The following is a 14,834-nucleotide window of genomic DNA, read 5'->3' on the forward strand; positions in this document are numbered from 1 at the left end:
TATAGAACGGTCATTTGCGAACATCAATCATGCAAATTAAAGATGAAATTTAAAATTATGAATTGAATATTTACCATCAACATCCATCTGTATCTCTTCTAATGATTTTCCTGCAAAGTTTTGAATTGTCCTCTTCTCGTTCAATTAAGATTTTGCTGACCTCTGCTATCTGGATGGTATTTTCTGGTAGACGGTAGTACTCTCAGTGGATCCTGATATCATGCCCCAGAAATTTTGCTAAAGTGTCCAACTCATGGTCCTTCAAATTCAGTATCTGGGATGCAGTGACCACATGTTTCCTGAGTGACGTGGAAGTCAAAAGCTCAGGTGATTTTGCGTTGCATTGAATACTAAACTTCCTCAACACATGAGCACTTCTAATGGGTGACCGACTCCACCACGAGCAAAGAGATACTTGTTTTCTTTATTTATCTTGCAAGCATCTCGATGTTTGTTCAAACATTCTATTTTTTCCTTGTGACAATCTGGCAGAAGCACAGCAACAGGTCTTCCTCTTTTCCCCCGAATTTCTACTCAAGATATCTTGCGTGTCAATTCGCGTTCAAACAATAAGAGAGATTGCGCCACTTCTTCTTGCAACCTGTCATCAGTCATCATTCTGTCAGTGTACTGCCTCAACTCCATTCGTTCGGTTTCCCCTCCCCTTCTCCTGTTGAAAAGCACAAGCTGTGCAAGTACAACTTCTGCTAAAGCTCTCCATGTATCTTGACACGGAAACGACTCAAGTGATTTGAAGAGCAGATCACCTTTCTCCTTTAGAAATTGGTTGACCTTCTTGACATCTTCTGCTAGGGGTATTCTCTTTGGATTGTTAAACTTCCTAACATACAGAGTCTGCAAAGCTAAGCTAGAAACAGCACTGTTCCATTCACTTTCACACAGGTCAAAGAAACCCTCTGCCTCCTTTCTTTTCATCTTGTCATCTACAATTAGAGCTGACGCTTTGACAATCTTGGCACTTTTTTAGGGAGTGTCCTAGTTTCAAGGCCAATGATGGTATGTCATAAGAGCCCTTTTCTGCATTGAACTTCGAAGTGTGTTGCACAGTTTGAACAACATCCTTGAACATTGTGGGTTTCATACAGTCAGAAAGTCCAGTAACTGCTTTATTAATCTCCCGCAATTTCAGCAAGAATCTTCCCAACTCTCATTTTCTGCCTCACATACAGATATTGATGAGAATTGTTTGCACATGTACTGAAAAGTCTGGATCCAAACTGAACAATTAAGTCATCATTCCTTACAACAATGGATACATATACAGAATCATATGTCATGGAATCTAGTATGTTTTGTTTGAACACAGCATTTGCCTCTATCGAAACCGGCAACAATGCACTACCTGCTGCTTGATGCCGTCGTCCAAAAGACCCTTTTCCACCTTGATTAGCTTTGGATTTGCATGTCGCAACATGTCTCCAAAGGTCTTTTCTGCGTAGAAATGCAGTTTTCGCAAGGCAGAAAATCCCCAGCACTAACATCACTATCTGCTGGAGGGCGTTTCACTGGTATAATACTCCCCTGACCACTGACTAAAACTTCTGTGTTATGGTGAAAGTTGCCCCTGTTTCTGAGATTCTGCCATTTTAACTTGCGCTCTGCAGATTTCCGTGGGAAACTTAAGATGGCAGCAACTTCAATTTCATCCTTATGTTTTTGTTCCATGTGTCGTGGTAACTTAGCATAGACTCTTTGGCAATACACACATGCACTCACTTTATCCCAAACACGTTTAGTTGAAGTGTTTGTGGATTTTGACACAGTCACAGACTGTTTGGGGTTTGAATTGACTTTAGTGTCTGTTGTACTGTCTGCAATACTCAAACAAACCTCCTGCTTGCTATTTGGCATAGGCTGAAACACATCAGACAAGTCATCGTCTTCAGACATAGAATTGGAAATGCAAGTTTCACTAGCAGACTGTATCAAAGGTATGGTCTTCCATATGTTTCGTGTGATGACATCAGAATCTGAAGACTCTGAACATGCCTCCAAACAGCAAACAGAAGGCTGGATAGTGGTATGAACCACTGGAGATGCCTCGCCCATGTCAGAAGTTTCTGGAATGGAAATTATTTCAAAACAGCATAGAGCACAAGTATATGTTAATGTGCAAAATGCAATACATATTCCTCATTAAACCCATTTAAAAAGGAAAATAGTCCCAAAGGCTATGCAGCTAACCATGCACAAGTATACAAACATTTAGATGAACACATTGTTATGATAAAAGGCCGAGTATGCTTCAATTTGGTCCCCATTGATAGAAGTTAGTCCTGTTTCAAATTAGCCAATCAAATGACAGTTGACCTAAATAATCTGTATGCATATGGTCCAGAAAATAGTGAGACAATAAAATATTAAACATGTTGAACCTAAAGCCAAAGATGGTCCAATTCGGTTTGTATTTAAAAGAGTTGGAGTCACTTATAATTCAGCCAAGCGACATGAGCAAATGACATTTGACCAAATCAATATGGAAATATTGTTAGGTATACACAGAGACATTGTCATTATAAACCCAAAGGCCAAGTTTGATCCTATTATGTCCCTATTTCTAGAAGTAGGCCTTATTTGAAATTCAGCCAATCAGAAGACAAATAGTAAGTAAAACTTAAATAAATGGTTTGGACTAAACACACACATAGCAATAATAAGCCCAACGGCCATGTTAAAAGTTAGCCCAGCTTCAAATTGAACTAATCAAATGACATCACACATTTAATATGTAGATGGTCGAATATACATGGACAATGACACACAAAATCTAAAGGCAAAGTGTGGTTCAATTCAGTTTATATTTACAGGTATTAGAGACACTTGGTCAACTAGGAAGACTTGAAAGTGGATGTGGCCTAATTTCAGAGCCTAATTATGAAATTAATCTGCAAAAGTGGTGCAAATGTCTTCAACAAATCACCAGGGCTAAGGTTTTTTTTATGCAGAAAATCAAAGTTTGTCATATGGAAATTGTCATTTTTATGTCTTGAATAAAGTTGAACCCCCTTGTGGGTGACAAAGATACACACACAATTTCACCTCAATCTATCAAGCGGTTTCATAAGTAGAAACGTGAAAGGTTTACGGCTACCGCTGCGGGACAGAAGAGCTAAAATGATAAAATACCAGATGATAACTGGAGTTATGTGTGTATAGTATAGTCAACTTACGTGTGTCAATAGGACCTGGTCTGGCTGCATCTTGAAGCAGGTTGAGTGATGCAGAACAGCATATAGAAGTACCAATAGAGGTATGAACTGGACTGATTGGTGGTCTTTCAGCTGGAGATCTGTCGGGGGTTTCTACTGAAGTACCGATGGAAGTACCGATGAACTGGACTGATCGGTGGTCTTTCAACAGGAGGTCTGTCGGGGGTCTCTCCTGAAGTACTGATGGACGTATGAACTGGACTGATCGGTGGTCTTTCAACAGGAGGTCTGTCGGGGGTTTCTACTGAAGTACTGATGGACGTATGAACTGGACTGATCGGTGGTCTTTCAACTGGAGGTCTGTCGGGGTTCTCTCCTGAAGTACTGATGAACTGGACTGATTGGTGGTCTTTCAACTGGAGGTCTGTCGGGGGTTTCTACTGAAGTACTGATGGACGTATGAACTGGACTGATCGGTGGTCTTTCAACAGGAGGTCTGTCGGGGGTCTCTCCTGAAGTACTGATGGACGTATGAACTGGACTGATCGGTGGTCTTTCAACAGGAGGTCTGTCGGGGGTTTCTACTGAAGTACTGATGGACGTATGAACTGGACTGATCGGTGGTCTTTCAACTGGAGGTCTGTCGGGGGTTTCTACTGAAGTACTGATGGACGTATGAACTGGACTGATCGGTGGTCTTTCAACAGGAGGTCTGTCGGGGGTCTCTCCTGAAGTACTGATGGACGTATGAACTGGACTGATCGGTGGTCTTTCAACAGGAGGTCTGTCGGGGGTTTCTACTGAAGTACCCATGGACGTATGAACTGGACTGATCGGTGGTCTTTCAACTGGAGGTCTGTCGGGGGTTTCTACTGAAGTACTGATGGACGTATGAACTGGACTGATCGGTGGTCTTTCAACAGGAGGTCTGTCGGGGGTCTCTGCTGAAGTACTAATGGACGTATGAACTGGACTGATCGGTGGTCTGTCGGGGGTTTCTACTGAAGTACCGATGGACGTATGAACTGGACTGATCGGTTGTGTTTTAACAGGAGGTCTGTCAGGGGTTTCTGAAATGTGGAATGTTTCCATAGAATAAAACATGCACATATATCTTAAGGTGCCGAGTAATAAATATCACTATTAACAACTAACAACCATTAAAGAGAGGACCAATTTGTAAACTATATTTTAACAGTTCCTTATCAGTAGACTAACACTGAAATTTAAGTACTTATCAAGGTTCATGCGAACCCAGTACATATAGATTTAACACGTTTATTGGTCTCATATAAAAAACTCATGCTGAAAGAAGTGCATGCACACTCAAGTACTATTTGCAGCAGTTTTGAAGAAGTATAACTTGTAAATAAAGGTTTCATTTCAGCATGTTAAATTAGCATTTCAAATTCCGAATGGCAATGTCCTCCAGCGTGAGAAATTGGCACTAGTCCCTTAGTCCTTGCCAAACTGCCCAATTAGCCATTTTTAAAGGTTTTGCTATATGTTATCATAATAAGGACTAGTGGGCTAAAAATGTTAGTTTCTACCGCTGTCCTTTTTAGAACATGCAGCAGAATAACCAAGTTAACCTGGATGTATCATACTTGTTAGCACGGTGAGACAATAACAACAAACTTCAAACAACCAAACAAAATTACTAAGGTGACAACAATAACAAGGGTTCATGCAAAGATTTTCCGCCCGCAACATTGGAAGATCAATTCCAACAAACAACAAAATTTAAAGCAAATGGATAAAATTTTCATTTGTCATGTCCATGTTACCTGCGTGATAAAACTGTTTTGGCTGTTTGCCCTGTAACAATATTGTTGGATTCTGATCAATTGTTTGGGTTCATTTTATATTTAAGCGGTCTTCATTTAAGTTGTAAAGGGAAGTAACTTTTTTGTTGTTGTTGGTATTGCTATGTGCAAGAGACTGTGCTGTGAGCGGGGGACCATAGAGGTTATAAATCGGTAATTATGCAATTAAATACAAAACTTCAGTAACAGAGAAGTAAGACATTACTAATGTGACCGTTTATTTTCATATTGCGTCTAAATATTAGTATATTCATAGACGTTTCTGCATTATTTTGCAGTCAATCAAGCCGACAGCGCTACCTTAGGATTTCGTGGCAACGGCACCCTTCAACTAGAACAAGAATCTGTTAGAATATGAAACTAAGAATTAGAATAAATGATGAAGTTGAAGAATGATTTGACGTCCTCAATTCTTGAAACCCACATAAATTGACGTTTTAGACATGTGGTTATCTACAGTTCGACCTCGCCACGCCAGTCATTAGTAGACAACATGCGTCTCGCGCGAGCAGCCGTAGGTACAGTCTGACCAAACTAAGTTGTTGTTTTGTGTTTGGACTTCTCAGATTAGCACAAACAGATTTAGAATGGATAAATGGATTTAGAATTGAATAAACATTACTGACAGAAGCAGTGCTTTTCACAAGTTCTTCTCTAATGCAAGTTGTGTCTTAATCATCCACTAGATCAAAACTGAAATAGTTTACCTGTAAGTATGATCAAATCTTTAGTCTAATGAGAGCAATTGTTGTCCTGAGACCATGTTTGAAATCCAGATTCAAAAGTTAATGGACCTAAGGACCAACAGCCATAAAAATAAAAAGCTGTAGTACGCTAGAAAACTGTTGATGGACACCACAATAACTGAGAAAGCCCTTGACAAACCTTTTCTGTTCACAATGTACTTTACAGTTTTATAATGTACTTTAGAGCTATTTGAGGCCTTAAGCCAACAGCTAATAACATCAACACATAAAAGAACTTAAAACAATCTTGTCACGCAGCTTTTCTTATTATGTTGAGAATAATGAGTGAGTGAGTGAGTTGGATTTAACGCTGCTTTTAACAGTATTCCAGTTATACCACGGCGTGTCAGCTTAATGTGGGAGGAAAGCCCAAAGTGATGCAGGTCTCAGACGTTTACCACTTCGGTGAAACCCACGAGCACGGGTATGGTGCTGACAAACCTAGAAACATAATCGGGGCGAACCGGGATTCGAACCCATAATCATAGATTTCTGGCGTGCCTAAGGGACACAACTCTGCACAGCGAATCGCGGTGCCTTAGACGACTGGGCCACCCGTGCCCCCTTGAGAATAATGAAACCCATGTATCATGTGTATTGTCCTACAGGTTATCTATCATAAGAACCATCCATTTTCAATCAAAACTTGATGTAAGGGACACCTATTCCTTAAAAATGTCCTGCAACCCGATTTGGTTGATATAGCCTTGTACATGTTGTATGACCAGGGTTTCAATAGAAATGTACATAGAAGGGTTTTCAGTATTCATAGGAAGGTACTGCAGACCAACGATAAGAGAGGCGATAGTAACTCCTCTCGTAAGTGCAAATTAAACCTAAAACCTAAAAAAGGGCATTTCCAACCACTTTTGTTGTGTGTATGTGTATGCCTGTTTGTTATAATCATAATCATAATTGATAATGATAATTGTTTGAAAATAACACTCAACCCACTGTGCCATTCTAGACTGACTTTTCACTTTTAAACATTAATTTACCATCTCTTCATTTCGATGACTTAAACATTTAATCAAATATCAATGTGGCATTAACTATACCTTAATTAACGCTTAGGTTAGGCCTCATTACAATGCATCCAAACACAGCAAAAAAAGTGTAGGTATCCGTCTGCCGGAAACCTTCCGGAAACCTTCCGGATACCTTCCCATTTTGGATCCGGCCCGGATACCTTCCGGAAACCTTCCAAAAAAAATGTCAAAATTTGGGGGGTGCATTTTGTTCACTTAAGTGTGAAACACATAAAAAAATTAACTTGAAAATACCAAGCAATTTGAAGGTTGTTGAAGGCATCTGGAAGGTTTCCGGAAGGTTTCCGGAAGGTTTCCGGAAGGTATCCGGATGCAAATTTTCTTCATGACTTGCTTCTGGTAAATAATGTTAGCCTGTGCATTACAGATACCTGTTGTAATATTCTGTGTTATTTTAATGGTAAATATCCTCCTAAAACATTTTTGGAGAAGAAAATTGTTCAATTTCATATTTTGTCCTTTTTGGATGTTAATGGTATTTAATGAACAAACATCAGTTCTTGTATAATGATATCCTTAAATTTCATGTCCAGACTTCCAGTTTGTACTGAGAAAAAGAAAAAGTTACAGGTACTTGTTGTAATATTCTGTTTTTATTTTAATGGTAAATATCCTCCTCAAACTGAGATATGTGGGCATGCATTGTTCACAAGTTGTTTTGCGACATGGGTCCAATGTGTGAAGCTTATTGCTGGTGTCCGCCACCATGATATTGTTGCAATATTGCTAAAAGTGGCAAAACAGCATTCTCACTCAGAAGAAAATGGAAAGTCATTGGCTATGTGATTTGGCATTTGGCCCTGGTGAGATTAACAGATTAGTTTGGAACGGTATCAGTACTTGTTATATCGGGACAGTGTAGTTTCATGGGAATATAAAACAGAATACAATTGTCCCAAATTGGTGCATAAGACTAATGGCATCCATAGAAAACACCTAAATAAAGTACAGAAAAAATATCAATGTCATTTGTCTACTATGGTGGAACTACAACTTTTGTTAAGTATTTATAGTAGGAAAACATTCAGGGCATTAGTACATTTCATATTTGTTCAGCACCTATGTTATGGCTGATCAGTATTATATATCTTTATGCTAATGAAGCAAAACAAATCATGTTTTTGGAAAAAAATCTTATTTATTGATTATATGGCATTTCATTGGTACATATCACAAATTGAAATTTGATCAAGCAAGAAGAGGAACTAGCATAAAGTAACCAGTGGTGTTTGCAAGGCCTTACAGAACAGACGCTTCAATGCCATTTTCTAAATAAACAAATTAGTCAAATCTCAGAAGAATTTTATTGAAGAAGAATATCTAAAGTCAATTATGTTTCTGCAGTAAACCACAAAAGTCATTCAGATTTGTATGGTCAGCATCGGTGTACACAACCTGGACATAGTCACAGTGCTTTGGCATAAATTCATTCAGACTTCATTAGTGTCATAATAAAACCACCTACAGTCACATTAGTGGCATTATTCATTCAGAATCATCATTTTCTGAGGTGAATCTGTTGGTTGTTATCAGGAGTACTGTTCATCTTCCGGCGAGTCCCTTGTCTGAATTGTGTGAGCAAGATCTTCTTAAATGTAGCTGGTGTCAGATTGTGAAATCCAGGTACCTGAAACATTTCATAACATCTTTAGAAACTTGTTAGTCAAAAGTTATGAAACACACACATATAAATTTACAAATGTTTAAAGTTGTTTTCTCAAACAGTGAGGTATTGACAATTTATCTTGCAACTGATATTTAACCAATCTTTGAACATGTAAATAAGCCATTGCAAACAGAAAAGTGTTCAGAAAATACAAAAATGTATGCGGTCTTCGAAAACAATACCACAAGGTTCACCTGAATTTTGCTTGAGTGTTTGCATTACATCAAAATGTAAGGAAGGGTAAACAAGACTATGCAAAACTAAGTTACATAGGTTCTTATACATAAATACATAAATGCAACTATTCATAATTATCAAAACACATGTCATGTAAGTGATCTCAAAATACAACATAATGAGCGAGTGAGTTGGTATAGTTTCATGCAGCTTGTTAGCAATATTCCAGCTATGGGCTTCACACATTGTACCCATGTGGTGAATTGAACCCGGGTTTCAGAGACTGTTTCACCCACTAGGCTACCCTTGCACACCAAATACAAAAGAAAGTATATTAGGAATTAAGACAATAGATATTCTCACCAAATTCATTAATTCATTAATGGAAGCTATATTGAAATTCAAATTTTGACAAATTAGGATGAGACTGTAGAAGCATTTATCTAAGTTATTATGGATATTAAATATCTACCGTTAATTGGTAGTCCATCATAGACAGTGATAAGAAATTCAACTGAAAAGTACAACCTGAACCATCAACTAAAAACTATGTATATTACATTAAAGGGGCCGGTCATGTATTACCGGTATGTTCTCATTCATTTTTGACACAACCCTCACTGAAAGAAAATGCAAAGCACTTTATATTTTATTGTCCGTTTTGTCAAAAGTCTCCCCTAGAGACTCTCACATTTTGGGGTGACCCTCCCTGTTTGTTCTGATCTGAATTCAAATATTCATGACTCATTATCATATTTTATCATTCATCCTATCTATTTTGAAAATTAACTAAATGAAGATTAACAATAACATGCAAATCTGCCAAAATATTAGCCTGGCAAAGTTTAAATTAATCATAATTACTGTTATAAAGTTTTGGATCCATCGTCTGTTTCTAAATACAGTGAAACCCAACTTTGACTTGTGTGGCATTGTTGAATCATCTACCCAATGTTCTTTATGCATTGATATGCATCTGCACAGAGTGGTCAAAGTCTGTGTCTGACACATAGTGTGCTACAAGGGAGACATCAGTTTGTGTCTAGCCAAACTGTCTGATAATCTCAAGGGCTGCCTTGGTAGCATCAAGGGATGTAGCTAATCCTAAATAAACATAAAACAAGTGACATCATCTCTTCTACAGAACACATGATCAAAGCCTGCCCCACCTTTGATGTTTATTACCTTGCTACTCTAAAAACAGCTAATTAGCAAAATGAACTCAATGTCAACTCATTGTGGACTAGGGATTAACAGGGCAATTAGTGTCGGGTGGGTATTAGTACTTGCAATTGTCTGTTAATTACTTAATTGAGTAGTGACGGCTTAGTCAGTTGTGCCTTTACAACTGCTATTCAATTATCGAGTCAGTTTACTATGTAACATGCTTCTTGGGACCAAGGAAATGTATCTTGCTGGATAACAGTTTTTTTCTAATTTATCAGAGATCAGAAATAATAATAATGACGTATTTGATGTGCATTTCTTTGTTGTGTTCACTAGGATGATGGTGATGGTGTTTGAATTATTAGACACTATTTATTCCAAAAGAGGAATAGGGTTGGTGAAGAGGCAAAGCTTATTTGAACAAAATATATATTGAATAAACAGAAACTGTACAAAAAACAGATTAACTGTATCTACAGTTGAAACTATCATGATGCAAATTTTCACTGAATCAAAGTCATATCTTTTCAAGACTCAGATCAGGTTGTAGTGATTGAAGGTCACATTAAACTTGCTAATTTCAAATCATTCATCCCACACTTATGATTTGGGTTGGCTGTTTTATGCCGCACTCAAGCAATATTCCAGCTATATGTAAATAATCGAGTCTGGACCAGATAGTCCAGTGATTGACATCATGAGCATCGACCCACACAATTGGGATCAATAACATGCATCAACCAAGTCACCGAGCCTGATTGCCACCTGATGGCGTTATCAACTCTTTAGGCGAGCATTGTCGCCCGTTATGGAAAGTATTGGGTTACAAATATCCCTTGTAAAACCTCTCAACATTTTCAAATGACACATCGAAAGGCCATTGTGAAAAATTGCACCATGTTAGGATTCTTAAATACAGTTTCAGCTTGACATTGAGTACTTTAAACTTTAAAGTGAAAAATACATTCACAACAAGTGAGCTGTGTCTGCCAATCAGAGTCGGTGAGTAAATTGGAGTAGGGGACTAATTTCGAAGGTAAACTTGTTTCAACGTTTAACAACTACATGCATTTGTGTTTGTATGAGACGATGTGTGTTTAATTCCATATATTTTACTTCAAAGCATGTTATCACAATAAATTGAGTCGGGTATAGGATAAGTTGGAGTAGAGGCTAATTTCTATTGTAAACTTGTTTTAACATTTCACAATTATTGGTCTTTGCAAGTTATCAACCCTAGTTTAATTTCATTTATTTTACCAAGGTAAAAAAAAAAATAAGGTGTCATTTTCGTCAAGTAATAATCGCCGTTTTCGCTTTCGGCGAGTATTTCGCCAGTCAGTGCTGTTTTGCTAAGGTGTCGTTTCAGCTATAACCCACTTATTGCACATTATTAGTTTCAATTTATATTTATAATCATTTTAACCACTGTAATAAGTAAAAAATGAAATAAAAGTATATAGAAAATAAACAAGCACTTGTTATAAAATGTGCATCCGCAGGCAATATTTATAAGATAATCCTGCATGTAGCAGTGGTCATCACACTGAAGATGCACTTCACTTCTTTCTCATATGTCCAAATTACAATGATTTAAGACAGAATATGTACTAGGGATATGATCTAAATTCAATTCTATTAGGTAATCCTGAAAGGACGTCAAAAATAAACTTAGAAATTCTTAAATCAGTAGAAGACTACATTCAGCTATCCAATAGGTTTTGTGATTGTACATAGCATCTTAAATTTATAATACTATTCCTTGCCGTATATTGCAGTACACTATTACTACTAAAAATGCGACCTGACAGCGCCGACAACGTAGTTTCTATAATAAGAACATGTATATAATTGTATTCCTTGACTGTACTTTTGTCATATCATATTGTATTCTAATTCTGGAGCGGTATTCAAATAAGTTTTTGCTTGTTTACCCATCCAGTTCACATATAAATGTTTAAAACAATATTTAGTAAACAAATAATTTAAACTCATGCAACAACATAGTGTGTGGAGACGATAGACCACTGAAAAGAGCATATATATGCACATCCAATGACCCCTGACATCACAATGCATTGTTTTGCCAGTGTGCCAGGCAACAGAATACTACGAATTACATCACAGGATACTGTGACCTGTTTGAAAAGTTAGGTACTGTATTCTAAAGGTAGGCCCAAAATTCTACACAATCCAGTGATTGATCTTGTGAACATCAATCCACACTGTTAGATGGTCACTGTCAGATGCCATGAACCAGGTCACTGAGCCTGATCACCTGATCTATTAGGTTATCTCTTATGGGTGAGGCTAAAACGGCACCTCAGCAAAATGTCACTGATTTCTCCAACGAAAACAGCACCTTGATTTGGCAAAAAAGGCTACTAATTGTTGTCTGTTATCTGGAGAGACATGTTGATTCCTGGCCGAAATATATATAAATGAAATTACTATAAAATTACTATTTATTTCCTACTTACTAAAATAAATATGACATATATAGTATACCTGTTGTCCAGTTTCTTGACATTTTCGCCAGACTCAGGTTCAGCTTGACATTGAGCTAATCTGAGTAAAGCTACTTAAAACTTCAAAGCATGTGATCTTTCAATGATAAGTTTAGTTGCACCTCCCAATCAGAATCATGAGTAAATTTGAGCAGAGGCTAATTTCTATTATATTATATTTTCACAATAAGTTTAGTTGCATCTCCAAATCAGAGTCGGCAAGTAGATGCTAGTTTTTAATGTAAACCTTTTTGAACATTTCTCAGTTATTTGTGTTTACAAGTGACCATGCAAGTTTAATTTCATGTATTCGGGCATATTCAGACCCAAGGTAAAAAAAATAACAAGGTGCTGTTTTCACCAGGCAATAGTAGGCGAGGTACTATTTCCCTTTATAGTATAACCCTCTCTTACAACTAGCATAGGTTGATGGGGACCAATTCCAACCCGGAATCCCCAAATGAGTGGGTATGGTTTTACGCTGTTTTTAGCAATACCACAGCAAGGGACACCTGACATAGACTTCACACATTGTACCCATGACAAGAATCGAACCTTGGTCTTCAGCACTTCAACCACTAGGCTACCCCACCGCCAAAATTCCCAACATGATAAAGTTGTCATCACGGTATTCTTCAACAAGTTCAAGTGAAAATATCCATACCTTTCAAATGTCTTATCTTCCACTTCACAATGTTCACTGTTTCAAAACTCCTGTCATTTAATTTGTTCTTGATTATTCACACCTGCAAAAGTAAGTTTAGTCGGTACGGTATGAACTAAAAAAATGAGTCACTATAGAGTATCTAGATAAAGGAATATAAATAAGCAAACATATTTCTACATCATATACATTAGCAAGGATTAACATAAGTTAGGTAGATTGCTTATCCTACAAAAATTAAATCACACATTTACTAACATATATAAAACAGAATAAGTGGCTTACAGAAGATAAATAACTTTAATACGTGATCAATATTATTAACATATTCCTTACCTGAATCAGAGACCATATAACAGTCTATGTATTATGGTCTCTGTCTGAATATGTCACATCTTCAGTTCCCTGCAATCGAGGTTGTGAAACATTTCTGCTGTAGGAATATTACATCCGCTGGGATATCCCTTGTCACACTGCCTGGCATGGTAGGCAAACGCATATTCCATACACCACATAGGTATACTTCCTAATACACACTGTCGAAATCCCCGCGGCTACCAATATGGCCTGTATGAACTGTAATCGGCCAACCTCGTCTCTTTCCGTAACTGCTGCAGAAATGACCGCTCGTCATTCGTGACCAACTCGTGTTATTCCGGGACAAGCAAGTCTACCCATAATTCCCTGTATGGCCGAGGGGGCCATTTTGGAACACAAATGTAAACAAACACTCAAACCTCGTGTAATCGATGTACACCGTGATGCTTGATTGCGATATGCTTACCTCGTGTATCGATACATTGTTCTCAATCACCTCTAACTCGGAAATCCCGGTCGAAATCCACCTGAGCCATCCACAACGAGGACGTCAAGTATTTCGAAAACTCGATTGACAGCCGAAGGAAGGAAGAGCAGCTTGCAGATGCCAGGTACGTAGCAGGACTTCGAGACATAATGTTCCATGATTTCTATACAGAGATCTTATGGAATGGATTGATTTAGATATTTTCCTGATCTCCATGTTACTACTGTAAACGTCAAGGGCCCTTTTAGTTTTGTTGTTTTCGGAAACCCTTTGTTATTAATATGATCAAGTGTTTGTTGTGACATGATATTTCTATTTGGGATTGCATAAGAGCTACAGGTGAAGGACTTTTAAGGGTCGTGTCCTTATTCTCAACATAACGCTGGGATTTGATGATGAGGGTTAGTTACCAAGGGTATAAATCTGGCAAAGTGCATGTCAAACTAAACGTGGCATTCAATTCCAATCACGTGTTGCCACCTGAACCACCTGAAAGTGAGATATGGATTACAATGAATAATGACAGCTTATCAATCTTTAACAAATTCACACTGAAACATTGAAAGGATAAAGACAAGTTAGTTGTTTTCTGTTTCAGCATGTTCAGGGTTTGTGGGGAGGTTCACAGACATCCTCAGGGAGGATACCAAGTATTGAGTGAGTATTTTTGTTTGTGATAAATACAAACTACATGTATTCATCATGGTATATTTCAATGTAATGTGAAACATCACACTCACAATAGTCCAGCTCTGTGATGGCAGCCTGTAAATAATTGAACATGGACCAGGCAATCTAGTGATTGTTATTTTCAGCAAAGATCCATGCCCTCAGAGTATGATGACAACCTAGTCTGACCACTCAATTCATTAGTTGATTAGTGTTTGCACTTTCAGTCCACTAGTCCTAAAATGATAGCATATAGCAAGACCTTTAAAATGTCAAAATGACTAGTGCCAATTTCTAACCCTGGTGTTTGGATGTTGTGTTTGTGTGTGTATGTATGAGTGTATTTAGGTTGGTTTGTTGTTTAACGCCGCACTCAGCTATATGACGG

General features: G+C 37.8%; 1 long non-coding RNA gene and 1 pseudogene across 1 annotated transcript; both read right to left on the minus strand.

Moving 5' to 3' along the window:
- Window positions 1-1,336: 1,336 nt before the first annotated feature.
- Window positions 1,337-6,911, minus strand: LOC139451119 (mucin-1-like; annotated as a pseudogene).
- Window positions 6,912-8,321: 1,410 nt separating this feature from the next.
- LOC139450604 (uncharacterized) lies at window positions 8,322-13,588 on the minus strand. The gene is made up of 3 exons (XR_011652238.1): window positions 13,309-13,588; window positions 12,973-13,054; window positions 8,322-8,418 (listed from the first exon to the last, which is right to left on the minus strand). It is a non-coding gene; the product is annotated as an uncharacterized lncRNA (long non-coding RNA).
- Window positions 13,589-14,834: the final 1,246 nt, after the last annotated feature.

Source organism: Haliotis cracherodii, unplaced genomic scaffold (genome assembly GCF_022045235.1).
Source record: "Haliotis cracherodii isolate W230 unplaced genomic scaffold, xgHalCrac1.p SCAF_8, whole genome shotgun sequence".
NCBI classification, from domain to species: Eukaryota; Metazoa; Mollusca; class Gastropoda; order Lepetellida; family Haliotidae; genus Haliotis; species Haliotis cracherodii.